Below are 25,351 nucleotides of genomic sequence, written 5' to 3'. Positions count from 1 at the left end.
CGGGGAGGGGGGAGGGAGGGGAGGAGGGAAGGAGGGAAAGGAGCAGGTGGGAGCCGGCCGTGGGGGGGGGGGGGAGGAAAGGGACAGAGAGGCTGGGAAAGGAGGCAGTGACTTCATTGGAAGAGCCCCATCGTGGCAAAGGGATGGAGCAGCTGGGGATGGGGAGGTGGTTGGCAAGAACCAGAAGCCTTAGGAGCTTCCTCTTTTGCACCTAGCCTCAGGGTTGGGGGGGGCGCTTTAGCTGGACCTGTGCCTGAGCCCCAGAATGGAGTTTTCAATTTGGGAGGAGGGCATAGTTTCTTTGCCGGTTGGGCAAGGTTGTGGGGGAAAAGAAATGGACAGGACAGAAGAATTCACTTATGATCTTGGGATTTAGAGGGGGAGGGGGCCTTAGAGGTCATCTAGTCCTACTCCTTCATTTCACAAATTAAGAAACTGAGGCCAAGAGCATTAATAAAATGGTCTGTCTGAAGTCACAGAAATAGTAAGTAGCAAAGGTGGGATTTGAATGTCAGTTCTCTCACTTCAAGTCTAATGCCATTTGCACTAGTGTTCATTCATCCCTTCATTCATTCCTTCATTTATTCCTTTACCAAACATTTCTTTTTTTAGCTTTTTTTCATATCTAAACTGATTATTTTTAAATTATTATTCATTTTTTTTTTACCAATTACATGTAATAACAAATTTTCCTCCTAAGTTTTCCTGTTATATGAACAAACTTGTCACCTTTCCTCCCTTCTGTATCCCCTCCTGGGGCTGGCAGACAATTCAATCTGGGTTATACATGCTTTACCAAATATTTGTTGGCCACCCACTGAAAGCAATCCGTATAACACTTTATGGTTCCAAAGCATTTTACAAGTTTTTTTAACATCTAATACTCATAACAACAATAGCAGGTTGAGTTATTATCCAGGAAACTGAGGCTTAATGGGATAGTGGATGATCCCTAAGAAATATTTCTTCCCTTCCCAGTTTTACTTCATATTACTCTCTTACACTCATGTCTTCTTTCTAGACTGTCTTGCCAGCTGTTTTCTGTTACCTATAAAACATTTCATCTCTGGTAGCTAGGTAAAGTGCCAGACCTGAAATTAGGAAGACCTGGGTTCAAATATGACCTCAGACATTTCCTGGCTGTGTAACCCTGCGCAAGTCACTTAACCACAGTTGTTTAGCCCTTGCCCTTCTGTCTTAAAAGTCGTTACTAAGACAGAAGGCAAAGATTTAAAAAATAAAACAAAATAAAACATTTCGTCTCTTACTTCCCTCTCTATGTACAAATTTTCCCCAACCTGAAATGTACTTCTGCTTCATAAAGTCCCAGCTTCCTGGTTCAGAGGTCACCTCCTTCACAAGGCATTTCCTCCAAATAAGTCCAAGAGGGAGCTCTCTCTCCCTCTTGGACTTATTTGGTATTCATTTACTGGTGTATATGGAATATTCCTAGGAAGACATAAGCTTCTTTTTTTTTTAATATTCTTTATTTATTTGTTTGTTTTTTTAAACCCTTACCTTCTGTCTTGGAGTCAATATTGTGTATGGGCTCCTAGGCACAAGAGTGGTAAGGGCTAGGCAATGGGGGTTAAGTGACTTGCCCAGGGTCACACAGCTAGGAAGTGTTTGAGGTCAAATTTGAACCTAGGACCTCTTGTCTCTAGGTCTGGCTCTCAATCCACTGAACCCAGCTGCCCCCAAAACATAAGCTTCTTGAGGGCAGGGATCATTTAGATTTTCTTGACTTTGTATCTCCCAGCATTTAGCACAGTCTTCCATATAGTGAGAATTTTGTTTATTGAATCAAATGATTCTAGGCTGAGGGACTTGTCCAAGGTCACTAAAAAAGTAAGGAATAAGAGTTTGGATTTGAAATTTCTAGATTCCCTTCCAGCTCTTAGAGCTATGTTTGGGGTGGGTGATAGGAGGAGGCACAGAACCTACCCAAAAGGTACTTATGCTTTTATTTTGGGGTTTTTTTTTGTTGTTGTAGAATCATGCCCAACTCTTCATGACCCCATTTAGGATTTTCTTGGCAAAGATACTGGAGTGGTTTGCCATTTTCTTCTCCTGTTCATTTGACAGATGAGGAAACTGAGGCAAACAGAGTGAAGTTGACTTGCCCAGGGTCACCCAGCTAGGAAGTGTCTGAGGCCCTATTTGTACTCAGGAAGATGAGTCTTCCCTGGCTTCAACTTCATCCGCTACCTTAGCACATTTCAGTGGCCAAAACTCCATTGTGTACATGAGGAGTTGGAGCCAGATTGAAGAGTCTCCAGATTTTCCCAGCAGCATTCATCCGGGAGCCTTGAGGCAACCTCACTCCTCACTCTACCCGCTGTACTGGGGAAGGGAGGGGAGGCCTGGGGTGCAGTCACACGGCTGGTTTCCCTTTTTTCCTCTAGATGAAGTTTGCTGGACCTTCCCAGAGAAGTTCAACCCACATGGAACATTCAGCCCCAGGAGCTCGCCTTCTCTCAGAGCAGGCTCCTCCTTCAGAGACGGCATGGGGACCCGCAGTCCCTAAAGAAGGAAATGTTGCCTCTCCATCCCACCCCCCTCCCCATCCCAAAGAGGCTGGGAGAAGCCCACACAGTCCAAGAGCAGAGAAGACGTCATGGATTTGGGGTTGGCAGGGACAGGAGCTGGCATGACAATAACGTATTAGCCAAATATAGAGCAGACACACAGACACAGGGGCAGGCGGGTGAACCCGGGTTCTTCACTCAGGAACGAGGTGCCCTGCCCCCAGCCTCGCTCAAAGAGGACAGATGGCTGGCTTTCTTATCCAGGTTCTTCTCCTTTCCCTCGGAAACTTGGGGTGTGGATTTGGCCATGTTGGAGTCAGGGAAGGGGGGGTCTCCCTGAAGCTTTAGACTGTCCCACCTCCCTCCCTCATGCCCCCAAGCCCAGAGCTGCCTCTTAGTCAGTCTGGCAGCAAGCATTTATTAATTGTTCACTGTATTACTGAGGATCCAAAGAAAGGGGAAAACAAAGCCCTTGACCTCAAGAATCCACATTCTTTTTTTTTTCTATACCCTTACTTTCTGTTTTAGAAGTTATATTAAATATAAGTTATAAGGCAGAAGAATGATAAGAGTTAGACAACTGAGGTGAAGTGACTTGTCCAGGGTCACACAGCTAGGGCATCTGAAGTTGGATTTGAACTCCTGTCTCTAAGCCTGACTTTCTAACCACTGAGCCACCTAGCAGCCTCCAAGAGCTCATGTTCTAATAAGAGAGAATTAGCACATAATTGTACCTGTAAGAGATACCCAGTAAAAATGGAGGGGCCTGGAGAGTAGGGGGAAAGACCTCTATAGATGGAGGGAGTGAAGCTGATTCTTGAGAGAAGCCAGGAGAGACTGAAGAATGGAGGAAGAACATTCCAGCCTTAGGGAACAGCCAGTGAAAAGGCAGAATCAGGAGATGGATTGAACTGAAGTGTTTCTCAGTCATTTTTCAGTCACATCTGACTCTTTGTGGCCCCATTTGGGATTTTCTTGGCACAGATACTGGAGCGGAAATATCCTCCAGCTCATTTTACAGATGAGGAAATTGAGGCAAATTGGGTGAACTGATTTCCCTAGGGTCACATACACTAGGAAGTGTTTGAGATGGGATTTGAACTCCGGTTCTCCTGACTCCAAGTCCCATTTAGTCACTTAGTTGCCCTATTGTCTTGTGTAGACAAGAGTAACCAGAGCCTTAGAGAAATATGTGAATGGGAAGCTTGAGAAGACTGAAAAGGTAGGAAGAAGTCAGGTTGTGAAGGGCTTTAAATGCTGAACAGAGAATTTATGTTTTGTACTGGATTCTGGAAGCAATAGGGAGCCATCAAAGCTTATCAACTGATGGGACGACATAATCACATCTGTCTGGGCAGTTGAAGATGGACTGGAGGAGAGAGAGAGTCAAGGTGTCCCTCAGGTGTCTTACCCTAGAAAGAGCTAACATGAGTGCCCCCACAAGTCCTGGAGCTGTAGGATTAGGGAGGTGGCATGGGGAAAGCACCAGTTTTGTAATCCAGCGGTCACTCTATTACCTACTATCACCTGCCCTGCCATTTTCTAGCTGGATGACCTTGAGAAAATAGTTTCACTTTTCCTGGACTCAGATTGTCAAAGGAATGGGTGGGATGAGGAGGTGGTTTCTAAGGTCCCTTTTAGCTCTAAGAGTCTGTAAAACCAGGATTGTCCAACAAGTCTAAGGTGTGAGAGTCCCAGGCACTTTCATCCCAGAGTTCCCAGGCACATTTATAAGCGTTGCTGCCCTAGAGCTCCTCCCTGACCGAAAGTGTGGCCCTTCCCTCTGGTAAGGGAAGGAATGGGAGTGGGAGTGAGGAACTTTGAAGGAACCTGGGTGTCCTGTCTTCCACAGAGAGCTAACCACTAGGGTGGCCTTCCCTGCCCTAATCTTACCAGTTTTTCCCAAATAAAATCCTGCGGAGGGTTCCATGAAAGTGCCGGAATGGACAATGAGAGAGTTGGGGAAGGAGTGGGAAAAGTAATCAGTGCTAAAAAGAAATGAAATCGTTGGTGATTGGGGTGGCATTTGGCCTTGTGGCTGCCACCCCTCTTGCCAATTCCCCCTCCAAAAAAAAAAATAATAAAACCCATATTGCTGGTTCCCAGGAGCTCCTGGCTCCCGGGGCTGAAAGTCAAGGGTCAATCTGCTGACGCAAATGGTCAGGGAAAGGGGCACTGCGTGGAACAGCTGGGGACACTGGCAAGGTCCAAAAGAGGCCACCTCCTAATCCCCTTCACCACCCTCGGGGACATTCTGGCTCCAGCAGCCGCTGTGCCCACAGCTCAGCCGCACCGTTCTGATTCCGAGCTGGGAAGCAGCCCAGCTTTTCCCCGGATCTGGGGAAAGGGGCAGCTCTGAGCGAACACCGTCAGCCATGCCTGAGGGACCAGCCTCCTTCTCCCTTCCCCGGATCCCCTCCTCCTTCGCTACCCCACCCCCAAGTTCAATAAACTATCCGGAGTTAATAAGTTACCGGGCAGAACGTATGACGTTACAACCCAGCTCCCGGGGACTGTGGGTGGGGGGAAGGTGGCGAGGGGAAGGGTAGCTCTAGATAGGAAACGTGTACCTTGAGATTAGAGGGTCGTGGCTTTAAAGCTGGAAGGCACCTTAGAGGACGCCTCGGCCACACCACTCTTTTTTACAGATGGGGAAACCGAGTCCCAGAGAGGTTGCGATCTGCTCAAACTCACAAAAATAGCGAGAGCGCGGATTTGACTCCCTCTGGCTTCCTCAAACAGGGAGCAGAACAAAAACGAGTGAAACCACAAGCCAGGACCCCACGCCGGCTTCTTCTCCCCCACACTAGCAAGTTTGGATTTTTCCTCACAGATCCATGCGCCGCCAACAAGCTCGGGGCATTTCATCAAAAGAGAAACCGGATAAAGGAGCTCAGGCCGGCCGTCCTCTCCTCCGGTGACTTGCAAATAGCCTTTGTGCAGAAGTAGTGACACCCAGTGGTCAGTGCGGAGCGCGTGCTAGTGACCCTTCACCCGTACATAGAAACAGTCTGTTAGAGACTTAAGGGGCCGGCTAATCCCTTCCCACCCCAACATCGCCTCCCACCATTATTTTATAAGAGTGCCAGCTGGGTCACCATTATAACTAGGTCTTCAGACTCTGCCCTGCCACCTCCCCGTTGGTTTTAACTGTTTCAGTTGCATCTGACCCTTCGTAATCCCATTTGGGGTTTTCTTGGCAAAGATCCTGGCGTGGCTTGCCAATCCTTCTCTGGCTCCTTTGATAGATAAGGAAACTGAGGCAAACGGGGTGACTTGCCCAGGGTCACATAGCTAGTGAGACTGGATTTGAACTCAGGTCTCTATCCAATGTGCCAGCCAGCTGACCACCCTCACCCCCTTTTACAGGGAGCTTTTATTTCGCCCACCACAGAAAAGGGAATGCCACAAAAAACTCTCCGGAGCCCAGGGCAGGACAATAGCCCAGGAGACTGATTAGCTTTCCCTCCCCCACCCCAGCCCAAGGTCTTTAAAGCCCTGTGGGCCTGCTGAACAAATATTTCCCATTCACCAGGGCTCCCAACAGTATCTTGGGAAGGTTGGCAGCAAAGTCCAGCTCTCCTGGCCCCTCTTGGCATGGCTTTTAAGGTCAGCAGCAGCCTAGTCCTTCTTCAAGTATCGCCAGTGAGGAAATCTCCCCAGAGGGGTCTACACCAGAGACTCTAGAACTTGGGGAATCTCCCATTTAGGATAATACCCCCAAGGCTGTCAATGGCTTTGCTCAGAATACTAGTCTCTGCCTGTTCTCAGAAAAGGAAACAGATGGAAAGACAACAATCAGAAACTGGAGGTCCAGGAACTCTGTCTCTGCTTAGACCTAAGCCTATGTCCAATGTATTTCTCTCCTGATGCTTCTGGGTTGGAAAGGAAGGCAGCTAGAGGGTTCAGTGGACAAAGCACTGGGTTTGGAATCAGGAAGACTCATCTTAATGAGTTCCAATCTGAACTCAGACATTTACTAGCTGTGTGATCCCGGGCAAGTCACTTAACCCTGTTTGCCTCAGTTTCCTCATCTGTCAAATGAACTGGAGAAAGAAATAGTAAACCACTCCAGTATCTTTGTCAGGAAAATGCCAAAGAGGGTCACAAAGAGAAAGATGTGACTTGAAAAAATATCTGAACAATAATTGTGGGAAAGGAAGAACCCCTCTCCCAGCACCTTGTTGTCCTTTAGGTTAGAAATTCAAACGATTAAGGATAGAAAGGCAAAGAGCACAGTCTTGAGGCAGGTTGGTAGTTCAATAGTTAGAGAAAAGAAAGGCAAAAAGCACAGTCTTGAGGCAGGTTGGTAGTTCAGTAGTTAGAGATCCAGGCCTGGGTAGGGGGTGGGGTTGGGGGTGGTGGAAGGTCTTGGGATCAAATATGACTTCAGATACTTCTTTACTATGTGACCCTGGGCAAGTCACTTCACCCCCATTGCCTAGGCCTTAACACTCTTCTGCCTTGGAATCAAAATACAATATTGATTATAAGAGGGGAAGTAAGAGTTAAAAAAACAAAAAGAGTTCTGACTCCTTCCTCTGTACTGCATCCCTATTTGCTCCTTACTCCCACAAATCATAGATTTTAGGATTGGAAAAAATCTTAGAGATGATCATCTATTCCAATTCCTCTCCTGGCCAGAAAAGTGAGGGCTGGGGAGGGAAATGGGGTTCAATGACACCTTAAAGACATTTGAAAGTAGAAATGACTCTCCCCAGGTCACACAGATAGTGAAAGGCACAGTCAGGATCTGAATGCAGGTCTTTTGATTTCAAGTTCAAGATTATGGAACTGGAATAGCTAGGTAGCACAGTGGATAGAGAACCAGGCCCGGAGACCAGAGATCCTGGTTCAAATATGGCCTTAGACATTTCCTAGCTGTGAGGCCCTGGGCAGATCACTTAACCCCTTGTCTTTCTGTGTTAGAGTTGTTACTGAGATAGAAAGTAAGAGATAAAAAAAAAGTTTTTAAAGATTGTGGGGCCACCAGGTTTTTTTATCCATGTTGACCCATAGCATTTTGTAGGCAATGTTGGAGGAATTTGCTCTAAGCAAATGCTTGTGATTTTATGAATTGGTTTTAGATTTAAAGCTGTTGGATACCATAGAACTCCAGTTCAACTCTCTTACTTTATTTTATTTTTTAACCCTTACTTTCTGTCTTAGAAACAGCTCTAAGCTAGGAGGTCAAGGGGTAGGCAAATAGGGATATGCAACTTGCCCAGGATCACACAGCTAGAGAATGTCTGAATCTAGATTTGAACCCAGGTCCTCCTGACTCCAGATTTGGAGTTCTATTCATTGGGCCACCTAGCTGCCCAAACTCCCTTATTTTAACAAAAGAGGAGACTGAGGTCTCTAGAGAGGTAAAATGTCTTGACCAAAGCCATATTGCTAATCATCATCATCATCATCACTTCAAATAAGGATTTGAACCCAGGTCCTTTGATTTTTAATCCAAGGCTCCCAGGCTCTCTCAGTACATTAGAACAACAGAACTTAGAAGGTTGGCCCTCTGCCTTAAGGCAGGTGTGCCATCATTCACTCTGAGGTCACTGAACCAGGGCATGTATTTTGCAAATATTTTTCATGATGGGGCTGACAGGCTGAGCTGAACCTGTCATGAGTCATCCAGGCCCATCTGTGAGGTGAGGAGTGACTTAGAATGTGCTGGCTCCCCACAGCTATGTCTCACGTGCCCAGTGGCACGTATGGACATATGCCACACTGGCTACACATGGGTCATTCCAGGAAGGATGGGTCCCAGAGGGGTAGGAAGGGCTTGGTCAGCTCCCTCCTGCTGCCCCTTCCCAGACACACACACACACATGAGGATACCTCCCAACATCCACCTGCCACCCCCTAAACACAGCCCTTCAACTACCTTCTAGGCCAGGGTGAATTCAGCATGAAGTAGCCAAGCAGAGAGTCAAGTCTCATTGAGCTTCATGATTCTCCTTCCCTTCTTTTCCCCCTCTGCCTGGGGGCTGCTTTGGGAGGAAGCCAGGGCTTCTGCTCTTCAGTCCAGTTCCTCTCACCACCTCAAACTTACCTGAAGTTGTTCTGAAACTCTCTAGCCCTACAGGCTCTGAAATTCCATTTCGCCATCTTGCTATCCTCTCTAACCCTAGACTGATTTGTTGGTGTTGTGGAGAGAAGGATGAGAAAGGGAGGGAGTGTTTCACAGGCAAAAGACAGCTCAATCAGCTCCTTATCTTCCTCCCCATCTTTCTTTAAAAAACAAACAATATATTCTCTTACAAAAATGAATAATAGGGAAGTAGGTATCGAGTGATAATACACGTATAACCCAGTAGAATTGCTTGTCAGTTCCAGGATGGGGGGAAGAGAAGAGGGAAGGGAGACAGCATGAATTGTGTAACCATGGAAAACTTAGGTGTAAATTTATTCCTGGGATAAAATAAAGAAAATTGTTTTAAAAATCAATAAAGAAGAAATGTCTAAAAGGATGGTTTCAGAGAAACCTGGGAAGACTCCCAGAAACTGATGCAAAGCAGCACCAGAAGAATGATTTCTCTAATAGCAATAACAGGAAAGACAATGACTTTGAAAGACTTAGGAACCCTGCTCCATCGGTTGAGCAGTCAGAATTCTACAGCGCCAATGATAAAGACACCCGTGCGCTCACAGTCTAGCCAGAATGAGAAACAGAGGTATCCCCTTGCACATTGCTGTGGTTAGAGCGGTACCCCAGCAATCTGGAAAATCCAAGAAAATTTTGGGGCCCTCCCTCCCTTCATACCAAAGGAGAAGTCTGAATTTTTTTTTCTTTTTCTTTTATGGGGTGTTTACAGTAAAAGAAATTATGCATATTTATAAAATGAAAAGATAAAATATATTGAAATGATGTAATACTATACATATATTTTAGGCATTTCTGAGTTGTCATCTGCTGGCCTTCTTGGGTTGTTACAGTTTCCCCCAAACTCCCCCAAATTCCTATTTAACTTCTTGTGCCAACCCACAATGTGTTGAAACTGTGATGGAGAAAGTTGCTTTGTGGAAGGGATATCTGTATTTTGTTGGATGTGACCCATGTGGGAATTTGTCTTTCTTGACTATGCTTATTTATCTGGGGCAACTAGGTGGTGCAGTGGTTAGTGGAGGATCAGGAAAACGAGTTCAAATCCAGTTTCAGCTTGTCAACTCAGGGAGAGAGGAGGGAAAAAGGGAGGGAGACAACTTGAATCATATAACTTTCAAAAATGTATGTGTAAATGTGTTATTAAAATAAAATAAAGATAAAACAAAAAAAAGCCACAAAACAAGTCTTAGGTGGATAGCTAAATGATGGATGATTGCATAGTTGTTTCAGTTGTATTCAATTCTCCATGACTCCATTCAGTATTTTTTCAGCAAAGATACTGGAATCATTACCGTTTCCTTCTCCAGTTTATTTTACAGGTGAGGAAACTGAGGCAAACAAGGCAAAGTTATTTGTCCAGGGTCACATAGCTAGTAAGTATCTGAGGCTGGACTCAAATTCAAGTAATCCTGACTCCAGGCAGGGTACTCTATCCATTGCACTGTCAATAGCCCTACTATCTGGATAATCCAAGGCAAATCACTTCACTTCTGTGCCTCAGTTTCCTCATCTTTAGAAGGGAGATAAAAATAGCACTTACCTCCAAGAGTTCTTGTGAGGATCTAATGTGATCATAATAATGATAAAGGGTTTAGTACAGTGCCTGGTACAAAATGAATGCTATAGAAATGAGAATTATTATTATTATTGACAACAAAGTAGTTTTTCCCCCCAATGGGAGGAAGAGGAAAGAAGAGCAAATAAATGTTCATCAATTTAAAAAAATTAAAAACACTCTAAAAAACAATTAAAGATAAAATTAGGACCCATTTGTTGGGGCCTATGAGGCTCTGGTCTCAGGTAAAAGGGTGATGGGGAAATGGAGGAAGTCCCTCTTCAGGTCTAGATCAAGACTCAATGGCCAAACTCTCCTCTACCACTTGAGGAAAAGGTTTCCATGAATAAAGGTCCTCTTTGGACCATGCCCTAAGATCCTAGGACTCTGAAGCTAATGGAAGCAAAGAAAAAGACATCTGGAATCTGGGATCAGGCCTCAGTTATCCTCTGGAATCTGGCCTCAGTTACCCTCATTATCATGAACCAAGGTCTAGTTGTACTTCTACTAGAGAAGGGAAGTCAAGGTAGAAAAGCATTCCTCCTGAGAAAGAAGGGGTCCTGGGTCTGGAACTGGAAATAGTCAATGAACTTATTTTTAATTAATTATTATAAATTAATGAATTTATTAAACACCAACTGTGTACAAGGCTAACCACTGGGGCTATAAAGGAAGGAAGACAAAAGGAGGGTCTCTACCCTAAAAGAGCTCACAGTCTGATGATGCCCATACAAGACAGAAGCAGTGTAAAAGGAGGGTAATCTCAGAGGGAAGGCACTAGCAATGTGTATATCTGGGGTTAATGGGGAAGAATGGAAATTGGGATTTAAGCCAAGCTTTGAAGGAAGCCAGGGCAGTTAGTCAGCCCAGCACACCTGGCCTGGAGTCAGGAAGACTCACCTTCATGAATTCAAATTCAGCCTCAGATACTAGTTGTGTGACCCTGGGCAAGTCACTTCACCCTGTTTACCTCAGTTTCCTCATCTGTAAAATGAGCTGGAGAAGGAAATGACAAACTACTCCAGTAACTCCAAATGGAATCACAGAATCAAATATGACCGAAACCATTGAACAGCTTGAAGGAAGCCAGGAAAGCCAGGAAGGGAGAAAAAGACCTTAGGGATCATTTAGTCCAAACTCCTCATTTTATAGATGAGGAAACTGAGGCCCAGGGAAGTCTCATGACTCCAAGTCCAGGACTATGCTGCCCTCTCATAATGGGGAAGGTGGAGTATGGACTCTGTGAGTCTCCAGAGCCTGGACTTTGTATCTCTCTCTCTCTCTCTCTTTCTCTCTCTCTCTCTCTCTCTCTCTCTCTCTCTCTCTCTCTCTCTCTGTCTGTCTCTCTCTGTCTCTCTGTGTCTCTGTCTCTGTTTGTCTCTGTCTCTGTCTCTGTCTCTGTCTCTGTCTCTGTCTCTGTCTCTGTCTCTGTCTCTGTCTCTGTCTCTCTGTCTCTCTCTCTCTCTCTTTCTGTCTCCCTCCCTCTCTCTCTGTCTCTCTGTCTCCCTCCCTCTCTCCCTGTCTCTCTGTCTCCCTCTCCATCTCTCCCCATTCATCTCTGTCTGTCTGTCTGTCTGTCTGTCTGTCTGTATCTAAGTGGTTTGCCCAAGCAAGAATTAAGATTCAGGAGATTCTTGAACCTCAGTCCTTTGACTTGAGTTACTGCCCTTTCTTCCATACCACACTAGCTCCCCAGACCTGAGAGCAAAGAACCCAAAGTTGATGCAAAGAAGGCATTTGGATGACTCTCCTACAGGTTCAGTTGCTTATTCTAACAGAAGGCCCTTTGGGGCTTCTTCACCAGGAGTCCAAGAATTTGGGGTTTTTCCAACATCTCTTGAAAACTGAGTTTCCATGTCATTGATTCCCTTTGTGATAGGATGGGTTTTATTCTGTGCATATAAAATGCTATTTGGAGAAGGGATCTGGAAGTGTCACCAGAGATTTCCAGTGTGGACAGGTCTATAAGTGCCTTTTAGGAGCAGGGACCAGCCCTGTGATTTCATTGGTATAAGGAACTCCTGCATGAGGAAACTCCCTCTCCCAATGCAGCTGTATGCCTCTTACCATGAGGAATTTTCTTCTAATATATAACTCCTTCCTTCCTGATACTTTTCATTCCAGGCTAGAGACAAAGACTAACCTGCCTACTTGACTCACTGTATTATTAGCTTAAAAACTACCCCAGCTTTTCCTTGTCTAGAACTCCAGAGACCTCTGAACAGTCATAGAACCCCAAAATGTGAAAGAGGAAAGACCTTTCTGACTATATCACCCACCTACCTTTCCTCTTCATTGAACCCAGAAGGCAGCTCATTCATTCCCAAAAAGAGGGAGCTGCTTGCCCCAAATCATAGCTAGTCAGTGGTAGAAGGCAGAATTAGAACCCAGGACTCCTGACTTTAAGTCCTGAGCTTTCCCCAATACCTCATATCATTCCATGCTCTCCTGTAGCCTCAAGGGTGGGCTCAGAGTTGGCTGGGATACATTAAAGAAATGTTAGGGAGGAGGGACAACTAGGTAGCTCAGTGGATTATGGGAGGTCCTAGGTTCAAATTTGACCTCAGACACTTCCTAGCTGTGTGATACTGGGTGAGTCACTTAGCCCCATTGCCCAGCACTTACCACTCTTCTGCCTTTGAACCAGTACTTAGTATTGATTCTAAGGCAAAAGGTAAGAGTTAAGGGAATAAAAAAAGAATCCCCAAGTTAGGAACACCTGGGTGGCTCAGTGAATAGTCAGGCCTCGAGTCAGGAGGACCCAGGTTCAAATCTGACTTCAGATACCTCCTAGCTATGTGATGCTGGACAAGTCACTTAACCCCATTTGCTGCCTAGTCCTTCTGTCTTAGAGTTGTTACTAAGTCAAAAAGTAAGATTTAAGAAGAGAAAAATAGAAAGAAGGAAGGAAGGGAAGAAAAAGAAAGAAAGAGAGAGAGGGGGGGGAGGGAGGAAGGGAGGAAGGGAGGGAGGAAAGAAAAGAGAGGAAGTGAGAGTGAGACAGAGAGACAGAGAAACAGAAAGAAGTAAAGGAAAGAAGGAAGAAACAATGAAAGAAATGTTAGAGAGGAAGCAGAGGGGAAAGGAGAGGGACAATAGGAAAGGGAGGAGGATCCAAAAGCTGTCTGCAATTGAAGAGAAATCTCAACTTTGAGTTGTTTCTCCCAGACCAAAGCACTGCCTGAATCCTAGTGATTACCCCAGTTGGGAAAGTAATAAATACATTCCTCTGTGCTCCGCGGGCTGAGTTTTTGCCTCTTCCTCTCCAGGGCATCTCTGTTCCTTTAGGATGCTATTATTTTGTCAACTAGCCCTACCTGTCTTCTCTGCTACCAGGTTCTGTGCAAATATCTGTGCTCTTTGACACCCTTTGACATTCCTCTTTCCCCTAGAAACTTGTAGCCCCCTTGGGCACCTTTCCCCAGCTCACCTGTGAGAGCTGACCAAGAGTCATTTGGATCAATAGGAAGCTCCGGAGGCTTTACCCTGTGGAGAACTCTGCAAGTCTTAGGGATAGAGGGGTTACCTGTAACTTTGGGATGGGGCTGAGTGATGCTTACTGAAAGTCAAGAGTTATGGGTAATTCTAAACACTATCCCTGCCTTCACACAAAAGAATTCCCTAAAAGCTAGGATATCTCTCTACCCCAATCCTCTACCCCCTCCCCCCCCCCCACCCTCTACCCCCCTAGTTATCCTGAGAGCTTCCTGAGGGCTTTCAGAAGAGTGTTTTCTTTTTCTGAGGTTACATACGTTCTCTCTCCCTCCCTTTCTCTCTGTGTCTCTATCTCTCTCTGTCTCTATGTCTCTCTCTCTCTCTCTCTCTCCCTCCTTCCCTCCTCTCCTTCCCTCCCTCTCTCTCTGTGTCTCTGTCTCTATCTGACTGTCTCTCTGTCTCTGTGTCTCTGTCTATCTCTCTGTCTCTGCGTCTGTGTCTCTCCCTCTTTCCTCCGCCCCCCCCCCCCATAATTACACTAAGAACTCCCTAACAGTAGGAACTGTGGTCTACTGCAATCAAAGAAGGAGCTCCTCAGGGCAGAGATAGTGCTTCTCCTTCTTTCTGCCTCATTACACAGAGATCTCCCATTAGTCTCCTCCATCAGCATGAGGGCTCTTCTGCCTCAGTTCCCCTGGGGTCTGTGGCCAAATTGCAGAATCCATCCACTTGGCCTGGAGAAAAATTCCATCTTTGTTTTCAGTGACTTTCCTCTGTAATCCCCTGTCTTTTATGCATTTAAAAACCTTATTCTGAGAAGGGGTGTGTAAACTTCACCAGACTGCCAAAGAGGGGTCTGTGACCCACAAGAAGTGAAGAGCCCCACCCCTTGCCCTGGGGGCCCGGAACAAGGTTCTCCCCTCTAGAATGGGAGCTGATGGCCAGGCACCTTCCAGTGTGCTGAGTAAGGATGGCTTTGTGCCCGCAGGGCTGGGAATGGATGCGAACGCAGAGTGATTCATGATCACGCCGGGATCTTGAACTTCTGGACTAAGAATAGCAAATGTTGGTTCAGGTGCCCCTGCCCTCATCCCAAGACCAAGACGGGCCACCAGCCGCGTCCCAGTGAGGGAAGGAAGGGCGAAGGCTTCCCCAGAGGAAAATGGCGCTCTCTGCCGCCCCAACAGCTCTGGGTCCTCGGCCGTGCCCCTCTTCTCCTCAAAGAGCCCCGGACCTTTGTGTCGAGCTCCGGCGGCTTCCCTGGACTATTCTGTGCGTCTCCGGATCTGCGGGCACTGCCCGGGGCTTCTGGGCAAGGCCGGGGAGCGGATTCGGCTGTTCGGGGTGTGTGGGAGAGGAGAGTGGAAGGAATGGGGCTCTGGGGCAATGAGCTTCCCGGGCCCTGGAGCTTTCTGCCAGGCACAGATGGCGGCTCCCCCAGCCTCCCTCCTTTTCTCTGGGCGCTCTGAAATCCAGGAAATGAGTGCGGCTTCCAGGCTCCAAGAGGGCTTAGCTGGGGCTCTGACCCGCTGCTTACATAACTCGGTTTTTTCTTTCTTTTCAAGCTGGCCTTCTATGAAGTCTCTGTGCAAAGAAGTTGCTGATTTGGTCGCATTCCCTTTGGAGGGGGCCGCCTTCAAAACGTAGGCCCAGACATTCCTCTGGGGCTTCAAAGCCGAGAGAAGCTGCCAGGCCCCCTCCTTCTCCCGGGGTGGGGGCCAGTCGCTCTCCCTCCTGGGGGAGGAAATTGGGCTGGGCTGGATTCACCGCGGGGCTAGTGGGGGCCTCCGGGTGGATGTGGGGTCGCCGGTAAGGAGGAGGGGGGGGGAATTTGCAATCTCAGCCTTTTCAGAGCCTGAGGGAGGAAGGGTGGCCCCTGCTACCAGAGGGAAATGAGGTTATAGAACGGGCCTGGAGAAGACAGAAAGCTCCCAGAAACAACCCCCAACCCCCAAAATGAGGCATTTCCAGGGACAGTGAAGTGTAGTAGATGGAAAGAAGGAAGCGTTTGTTAAGCATCCACTGTGTGCCAGCACTGTGAGAATAAGTGCATTGCAAGTATTATTCAGCTCTCATGACAACCTGAGGGGGCAGGTGCTATTTTTCAGTTGAGGAAACTGAGGCAGGCAGAGACTTGCTCAGGGACACATAGTTAATAAGTGTCTAGAGCTGGATCTGACTTCAGGTCTTCCTGTCCTCAGGCTCAACACTCCATCCACTGTACCATCTCCCTGCCTCCAACCCAGAGGTCAGGAAGACCTGGGTTCAAAACTGATGTCTGACATTTCACTGTTTTACTTTGGGCAAGTCATGCAACCTATCAAAGTGGTTTCCTCACCTGGGAGTTCTTCACTACCACTGAAAACACTGGTCCAGGCTCTATTCATTCATTCATTCATTCATTCATTCATTCATTTGTTTGTATGTTTATTTACTTATTTATTAAGACCCTCACCTTCCACCTTAGAATCACTACTATGTATTGCTTCCAAGGCAGAAGAGCAGTAAGGGCTAGGCAAGGGGAGTAAAGTGACTTGCCCAGGGTCACACAGCTAGGAAGAGACCAGATTTGAACCCAGGCCCTCCCGTCTCTACGTCTGCCTGGCTCTCCATCCACTGAGCCACCCAGCTGACCTCTCCAGGCTCTATTTAAAATAAAAATGTAAAAAGAAAGAGCATAGGCCTGGGGGTCAGAAGACCTGGGTTCTCATCCTAGCTCTGTTTGGTTTGGACAGGTTGCTCCCCCTTCCTGGGCTTGTTTCTTCTTCCAAAAAATGAGGGTATTTGGATGGCTAGTTTGTCTCTGGGCAGCTAAGTGGCACAGTAGAGCCAGGAAGAGCTGAGTTTGACTCCAGCCTCATATTCTTACTAGCTGTGTGACCCTGGGCAAGTCATTTCACAATTCTGTCCACCTCAGTTTCCCCATCTGTAAAACAGTGGTAACAATCGCACCCCCTGTCCCCCCAGGGTTGTTGTGAAGACCATTTGGATGAATTGAAATGTGTAAAGGGCTATATAAATGCCATCTATAATGAATATATAAGGAGTACCTTCCAGATCTGGTATTTAATCATCCTCTGCACCTATGTATGCCCAGTGTACACATCCCTGCCTGGGGGAAAAGAAGGGAGAGCCAATGGGCAGCTCCCAGGCAGCTTTCTTGCTCCTTTCCCCAGGTAAGAGCCGGAGGACACACATCTGACGCCCAAATTGTGCCATCTTGTGTTCACAAGGCAGAAATGTTCAGTCCTTCCTAGAGAAGGATAATTCCTCTTTTCTCTCCCTTTTACAGCAGCTCCATCCCTTGCTGGTTTTTCTGTCTATTTCTCACCCCCAGCTATCTCTGTCCCTGCTGGATCTATCAGCTTCCTTTTCCTCCCTCTCCTCTATTCGACCACCTACAGAATACCTTCAACTCGGAGGCCTCGTTTTCTCCTTCCATGCTTTCTGGGTGCTCAGGCGTCGCGGAGTCGTGGCTCAGAGACTCGCCTTCCGCTCCCATCTCCTCTCCCACTCAGCCCCGGGAAGGTGACGCCACCTGGCAGAGATTACCTGAGAGCTAAGCAGCAGCTTACAGGGCAACCCTTCTGCTCCAAAGGGCAGGAGAAAAGAGAGGAGGAAGCAGAGGGCACCTGCTAGGCCGGGTCCCACACACTCTAATTCGAGGCGCATTGTATGCCCCAGAGACATCTCTCGAACCCAGAGGAGCAAAAAGAAGAGTCTCCACTTTACGCAAGAGAAAATGGGCCTTCGGAGGTCTTTAAGCCAAAGGTCTACAAAGGTCAAATGCTTTAGTCCTGAGGTTCTTCTCCTGGGGAGCCCTAGACCCTCTTATGGATAGATTTGGGGAGATTTAGGAAGTCAAATAGGAAACAAATTATAATTTTATTTTTTCGCTAAACTCTAGCTGAAATTTAGTATTTTCTTCCATTATGAATGACAGCAAAAAACATTCTGAGAAGGTTTTTATATTTTGTACATGTAATATACTTAGATTATATAAAAATATCATATATTTATATTGTATATACAATATCCATATTATATAGTAACATTATATACCTATATCATATAAATATTACATCTATATTATATATACAAATTATGTCCATATTGTATATAAATATATTTACATTATATAAATATCATATTTGTATTGTATATAAATATGTTTATTATATACAAATATCACATATCTATATTGTGTATAAGCATTATATTTGTATTATATATCATATATTATCTATAAATATCACATGTTTATATCTAAATACCATATATTTATAATATATATTTTATAAATATCATATATTTATATTATCTCTAAATATCATATATTTATGTTATATCTAAATATATATTTGTATTCTATAAATATATGCTTATATATAAATATCTATTTATATTATATCTATTTGTATTTTATATAAAGTCTATAGCTTCCTGAGGATTTTTTAAAAAATCTTAACCTTCTGTCTTGGAATCGATAATAAGTATTGATTACAAGGCGGAAGAATGGTAAGGGCTGGGCAATCAGGGTTAAGTGACTTGTCCAGGGTTGCACATCTAGGAAGTATCCGAGTTCCAATTTGAACCCAGGTCTTCCCAACTTCCAGGCCTGGTTCTCTGTCCACTGAGACACCTACCTGTCCCTCTGAGGACTTTTAAAGGAGGCTGAGACAAATAAAAAAATGGTTAAGTATCCCTGGTTTGGGTAAACTAATGGATGGTAGACTTACAAGAAGAATCGATGATGGACAATTCATAGCTCCAACCTCTAATGACTCCATGTAAGGCATTTACTATACTCTCCTGGATTTGCTATTTAATTGATCAACAAGCATTTATTAAGCACTTATTACATACCAGGTACCATGCTAGGTACAAGGAATACAAATACCAAAAAATGGAACAATCTCTAATTTCAAGGAACTTTTCTTTTCATGGTTTTTTAAGTCTTACTTTCTCTCCTGGCTATGTGACCCTGGGCAAATGACTTAATCCTGCTTGCCTCAGTTTCCTCATCTGTAAAATGAGCTGGAGAAGAAAATGGCAAACGACCCCAGAATCTTTTTCCTGGACAACCCCAGATGGGGTCACAGAATTGGACATGACTAAAACAAATGCACAACAAAAAAGTGTAACTCAAGAACATCTACTCTGTGGGGCAGAAAATGGGGGAGTGTTTCTATTGGAGAAATATTATAGACCCCTGTTAGGGATCTTCTCATTGCAGGAACCTTTCAGCCTTTCAATAGAGCAGTGTGAGTCTTGGATTAACCAGGTGTTGCTCCCCAAAGCACTGGCCAACACCATTGTCAGAAGAGAGATGTGGACGGCTGCATGCTTTAAAGGATGAGCTCTTGCCTTGTGGAGGACCCAAAGGCCACATCGCCTGACATATTACAGACATGGTTGCAAAACTCAAAAGACACCGTGCAGTGGTGATGAGAATGCAGAAGAAGCACATTGTGTGTCTAGAGATTCTAGTTTTGGCTGTAAAGGGGAAAATCCTTTTTGGATTTCAAAAAAGTGGATAAGATTAAACAACAGCAACAGAGCCAATTGCTGTCTGCAGGATTAGGGCCATGACTGTAAGTAACAGCTAGCTTTTTTATAGCACTTGAAGTTTTCCATTGTGTTTTACAAATATAACAGTTTTTCTTTCATGGTACTTTGTTGTTATTTTTTAATTTTCTTTTTATTGTCATGCAAAACACTCTTCCACGTGGGTAGTTGTTTTAAGAGCACATTCATACATAAATAGAACCCTAAACTAAAACCAGAAATACACTGATACGAAAGATGACTCCAACAGTTCTTTCTCTGGAAGTGGACAGCATTCCCCGTCATAAAGTCTTTCAGGATTGTCCCAGATCGTTGCATTGCTGCATGGAGCCAAGTTTTCACAGCTGATCATTGCACACTATTGCTGTTGCTGCGTACAATGTTCTGGTTCTGCTTATTTCACTCTGCATCAGTTCCTGCAGATCTTTCCAGCTTTTTCTGAAATCATCCTGCTTATCCTTTCTTATAGCACAATAGTATTCCATCATCAACATGTACCACAATTTATTCGGTCATTCCCCAGTTAATGGACATCCCTTCAATTTCCAATTCTCTGCCACCCCAAAAAGAGCTACTATAAATATTTTTGTACAAGCAGGTCCTTTTCCCTTTTTATTATATCTTTGGGATCTCCATGGTACTTTGAATGAGGGGTTAGAGTAACTTTTTCTGAGTCACTCTACTTGTATATAAGGTAGAATTTGAATTCAGGTCTTCTTGACTCTAGGTCCCATTCTCTAATCACTGAGATACCTAGATGGATCAGAGTAACTCAAATGAGGTAAATGCTAAAGAAATGAAGAAGGGGCAGCTGGGTAGCTCACTGGATTGAGAGCCAGGCCTAGAGACAGGAGGTCCTAGGTTCAAATCTGGCCTCAGACACTTCCCAGCTGTGTGACCCTGGGCAAGTCACTTGACCCCCATTGCCTACCCTTACCACTCTTCTGCCTTGGAACCAATACACAGTATTGATTCTAAGACAGAAGGTAAGGGTTTAAAAAAATGAAGAACCATAGAACCTCTCCAAAGATAAGTTCAGCCTTGATGGTCTAGGAATAGCTTCTTGAAGGCAGGCTGTGAAGCAAGGGAGCCATTTTGTAGAAGCATATCCTAAGCCAGAAGTCAGAGAGAATTGAGTTAGAAATGGAACAGTGGACAAAACTGTGCACCTTGGAAAGGTAGAGGACCCAGGGAATGGAAGCCCCAAAGTCCTATTACAAGAACACCTGGATCCGGGGCAGCTGGGTGGCTCAGTAGATTGAAAATCAGGACTGGAGACAGGAGATCCTGGGTTCAAATCTGGCCTCAGACACCGTCTAGCCTTGTGACCCTGGGCAAGTCACTTAACTCCCATTGCCTAGCCCTTCTTCTGCCTTGGAACCAATACACAGTATTGATTCTAAGAAGGTAAGGGTTTGAAAAAACTTTTCTTAAATAAAAAAGAATAATGCGGATTCAGCAGAAGTATCTATGCATCTAGCCAGGCAGCAATATTAGAGATGGCTCTTGTAAAGAGGAATTTCTATGTAATTATGTCTATTTATGGATGTACACATTGCTGCCTGTTCAGCCAATACTTCTGCTTTATTATTTTTTGTTACATTGATTTGCTTATGTGCTTGTGTTTATAGTAGAGCAACATCTGTCTGCTAGCTATGGAATTCTGTTCATTGTTTATTCGCCCGTCCGCTAATGGATGTATTTATTTTTGTTCTTTCTGTAGAGGCAGTGTAGCATAGTAAGCAGAGAGCAGGCTGCAGAGCCAGGGACAGACCCAGGTCTAGTCTTGCCTCTGACACATTCCGGCTGGGTGACTGTTAGCTTCTCAGGGCTCCCAGGCAACCTTCTGTTGTGGAGAAGATGCTGACCTACATAGAGCCACGGAATTTCCCCATCAAGGAGTTTCCTCTATCAATGAAATCGCAGACTCAGTCTTTATTCTACACCAGTGGTTCCCAAACTTTTTTGGCCTACCACCCCCTTTCCAGAAAAAATATTACTTAGCCCCCTGGAAATTAATTTTTTTGAAATTTTAATAGCAATTAATAGGAAAGATAAATGCACCTGTGGCCATCACCACCTCTCTGGATCACTGCAGCACCCACGGTACCCACTTTGGGAATCACTGGTCTAGACCCTTGTTGTTTATTGTCCCATTAGTAGAGGCAGCTAGTTTTGGTGGGGTTTGTTTGTTTTTTTGAGGAGGTGTACTATTTTATTTTATTTTATTTTATTTTTTAAACCCTTACCTTCCATCTTAGAATCGATACTGTATTAAGTGTTGGTTCCAAGGCAGAAGAGTGGTGAGGGCGAGGCAATGGGGGTGAGGTGACTTGCCCAGGATCACAGAGCTAGGATGTGTCTGAGGCCAGACTTGAACCCACATCTTCCAGACTCCAGGCTTGGCTCTCTATCCACTGAGCCACTCCAAGGATATTGTTTCAAGAGCCCATTCCAGCATTCAACACCTGAAAATGATATGGAAATTCTCAGAGCCCTGAAAAATGATATGGGAATTGGGAAACTTGGTGGATGTGAGAGTGGCAGGCCCCATCTCTGACCTCCTTTAGAAGTGGGTGACATCAGCCTTCATGAGAGGAAGGGGAGCCCTAAGAGAGAAGGATATGTCAGGTGAGAATTTGGATGGTAGCTACAGTGGTAGCAAATGACTACTATCATAATGACATGACCTGAATGGGTTATCGGCTGCCATACGAGCAAACGTCTTGCTTTGTTAAGGAGGAAAGGGGCCAATATAATCAACTTGCCTGCCAGAAGCAGAATGAAAACTCTATGGGATTCTGCTCTCTTGTTCTTCTCCATTTAGTGCTATTGGGTAGAAGTAGCTGCCTACTCCTTAGTCAAGGGGAGAATGTGGTCCAATACTTCCTGCAACATGGCGCCATGGTTCCCATACTCATATTGGCAAAGGACCTTGCAGCAACCTGGGTTGCTTCAATCAACAGAGGATAAGCAATGTCTGATAGGCATTAACATATACCAAACAAATGGATAAAGGAGGTGCCAACATCCTTCTATTGGTCCTGACCCCAAAGAAATGAGCCTTTAATTGTTTGGATTTATTCTACTCAGACCCCAGACTCATTGGCTAGATGCATGGCCATTGACCAGGAATTAGTGTAGATGAAGATCTTACCTGTGTCAACTTTCAAGGCTTTTTCACAGACAATCCTTGCCAGAACCCTCAGTATATCTCCCATTAATGGCTGTCAAGGTCTAATTCATGCCTTTCTTGTAGAGGGGAGAGCCATTGGTGAAGCAGGCAAAATAGCATTCCTTAAAATCAGGATATCATTGTTGGGGGCTATTCTGCTAATGGAAGAAATAAAGCATTGGTGCTGGGACTAAAAGTCTCAAAATCAGGCAAAATTGAAACTTATTTTTGAAAGGCACTAATACCCAAAGGACCCAAGGGTGTATTCAGTCTTGGATGTTCAATTTCCATTTAACGATAGCAAATAACAAATCCTGTGCCCTATGCATCTTACTAGAGGTACCATCTTGCATCACTCAACTTAAAATACACAACTCTAGATGGAGTGTGATGGCATGACCTTGCATCTTCTTTTCAGTAGTAACTAGGGGCTAATAACAAGAGAACAACTATTTTTATTTTTAATATCGATTATCTTCAGTTTTTATATAACCTGAATTTACCATATAATTCTCACCTTCCTTTCTTTCATAATCATCCTTTTTATAACAAAGACTTTTTCAAAAAAATGAGGAAGAAAATATTCAGTAAAACTGATTATAAGTGGATCCACCCCCTCCCCAAAAGAATGACTTGTTATCTACAATTTTCTATACTCTTGGTCCCCAACTTCCACAAAAGAGTGGGATGAGGTGTTTTCTTATTCTCCTCTCTGGGGTTAAGTTTTGTTCTCTATAATTTTGCAACACCATTCTTGACTGTTTTGCAGTGACTATTCTTTTCACTTACATTGTCGGTGGTCATTGTTTATATATTTTTCCCGTTTTGCTGTCTTCATCTTGCATCAGTTCATTCAAGTCTTTTCCTGCTTCTCTGTCTTCAGATTTCACACATTTTTTACAGTATAGTAAGACACATTCCTAAATTTGTTCAGCCATTTCCCGATTGATGGGCATCTACTTTGTTTCCATTTCTTTACCACCACAAAAAGGAGTAACTACTTTTCAAAATGGTAATGGTAAATAGCTACCCTGGGGAGTTCATGTCCCCAGAACCCTCAATTGTTGAATCCAGTCACTCCTTAGTAGCCATCAAATGTTTCCTTCAGTCTTATCCTTGTGGACAGAGACCTCAAAAATAAACATGGGGCCCCACAGGGTCATAAAAACACAAGGAGAGAAGCTAGGAAATGAGCAACTTTAGGTCTGTCACGAAGTGGAACGCCCCTGTGGACCTGCGGGTCCCCGGCATGGTGTTACCACGGCTCTCTTGGTATCTAGCAGCTTCTCCTCTTGAGGAAGGACTTTCTCCTCTCCTGATAACGCTGTGCCTCGGGGCCCCTTGCAGTCCTACAGGTAGGATGCCCCACGCTGTGGGGGAAACCTTGGCCTTCACTCTAGTGGGACCTGCTCCCAGAAGTCCCTGTCTGGAGAGAGGTGGGCAGCTCTGGCCTGGCAAGCAGGCAGGGGTTTATGGGGTGACTCAAACTTGGGTGGGACACAAGGACCCTTTATTCTCCCATTCCCAGATGTCACCCATAGTTTTATGGCACTCCCAAGGGGAATAGATTCTCTTCTTGATCAGCCCATGTTTCCTAAGCCACACCGAACGCTCTTTGTGGAAGAGTGTCGCCAACTTCCATCCACTGAGCCTGACAGCGTGCCTACTTCCTCCCACCATCCCCGGGTCACTGTGTGGGGGAATAGCTAACATGGCAGCCTCACCATTGGGTCTGTCCAGGCATTGGTGTGGCATTGGGGTGGGGGACTGAGATCTGAGGGCACAGAAGCCCCTTTGGCGAGGCTGCTCCGGAGACCAGATACAAATGCTCCCTGCTTTGGTTAGGATGCGGGGGCTTCCTCATTGGGCCTTGCCAGCAAAGGGACAGAGGATGCTCGCTGGCCCTCGGTGCTTGGCACCCACTAAGGTCCAGTAGCAGCAGGGATTCCCTCCAGGCTGGGGGGCATCGACTCCCTCCCAGTGGGGGCTAGGGAATTTTGTGACTTACAGGACTGGAAAACTACCTCCTTGTCCCCTGGACCAAGTAATCCTGGAGGACATTTTCCTTGTTCTCTTAAAGATAAACTAACCCCAGGGCAGCCAAGTGGCTCAGGGGAGAGAGCCAGGCCTAGAGACAGGAGGTCCTGGGTTCAAATCTGGCTTCAGAAATTTCCTAGCTGTGTAGTCCTTTTGTCACAACCCCCACGGGCTAGCCCTTCACCCTCTTCTGCCTTGGAACTAACACAGTCTTGATTTTAAGACGGAAGGTGAGGGTTTAAAAAAAAAGACTAATCCGGCCTCCATAAAACACACGTTGCTTCTCCCATACCCCGGGCCATGAAGCCAGACTCTGTGAGGAAGGCAGAGCCAAAGCAAGCTTCCCCCGGACCAGGAATGACCATCGTGTTAGTGTCTTCCCAGTGCTTTATGGTTTGCAGAATGCTTTCTAAATCTCTCAGCTGTTCCTCACAACCCCCCTGGGAAATAGGTGCTTCTATTGATTCTTTTTACAAATGGGGAAACTGAGGCTGGGATAGGCTAAATGATTTGCACAGGGTCATCTGAGTATCCAAAGTGGGATTTGAATTTGGGTACCATCCACTGTGTCCATTCTCCAGCTGTCCTTTGGAACTCATGTCATACCCTCTGGGGTTGAGTTTGTGGAGGCAAAACTTTATCCAAAGCAGTGAGGTGGACCTGCAGATGGAGCCTGGAGTCAGCTTCAGATACTCTCTGGCTCTGGGACCCTGGGCAAGTCACTTAACCACTATTTGCCTCAGTTTCCCCACTTGTAAAATGGGAATAATAGCCTCTTCCTCTCAGGAGGTTGTGAAGATCAAATGAGATCACTGTAAAGTGTTTAGCATAGTGCCTGGCATAGTGTTATGGAAATGCTGGCAATTAAGCAAAAACCAAACTCCTGGGCTAAAGGCTGAGGGCTTTTTTTTTTTTTTAAACCCTTACCTTCTGTCTTAGAATCA

Source organism: Gracilinanus agilis, chromosome 4 (assembly GCF_016433145.1).
Source record: "Gracilinanus agilis isolate LMUSP501 chromosome 4, AgileGrace, whole genome shotgun sequence".
NCBI lineage: Eukaryota > Metazoa > Chordata > Mammalia > Didelphimorphia > Didelphidae > Gracilinanus > Gracilinanus agilis.
This window is presented reverse-complemented; position numbering follows the sequence as displayed.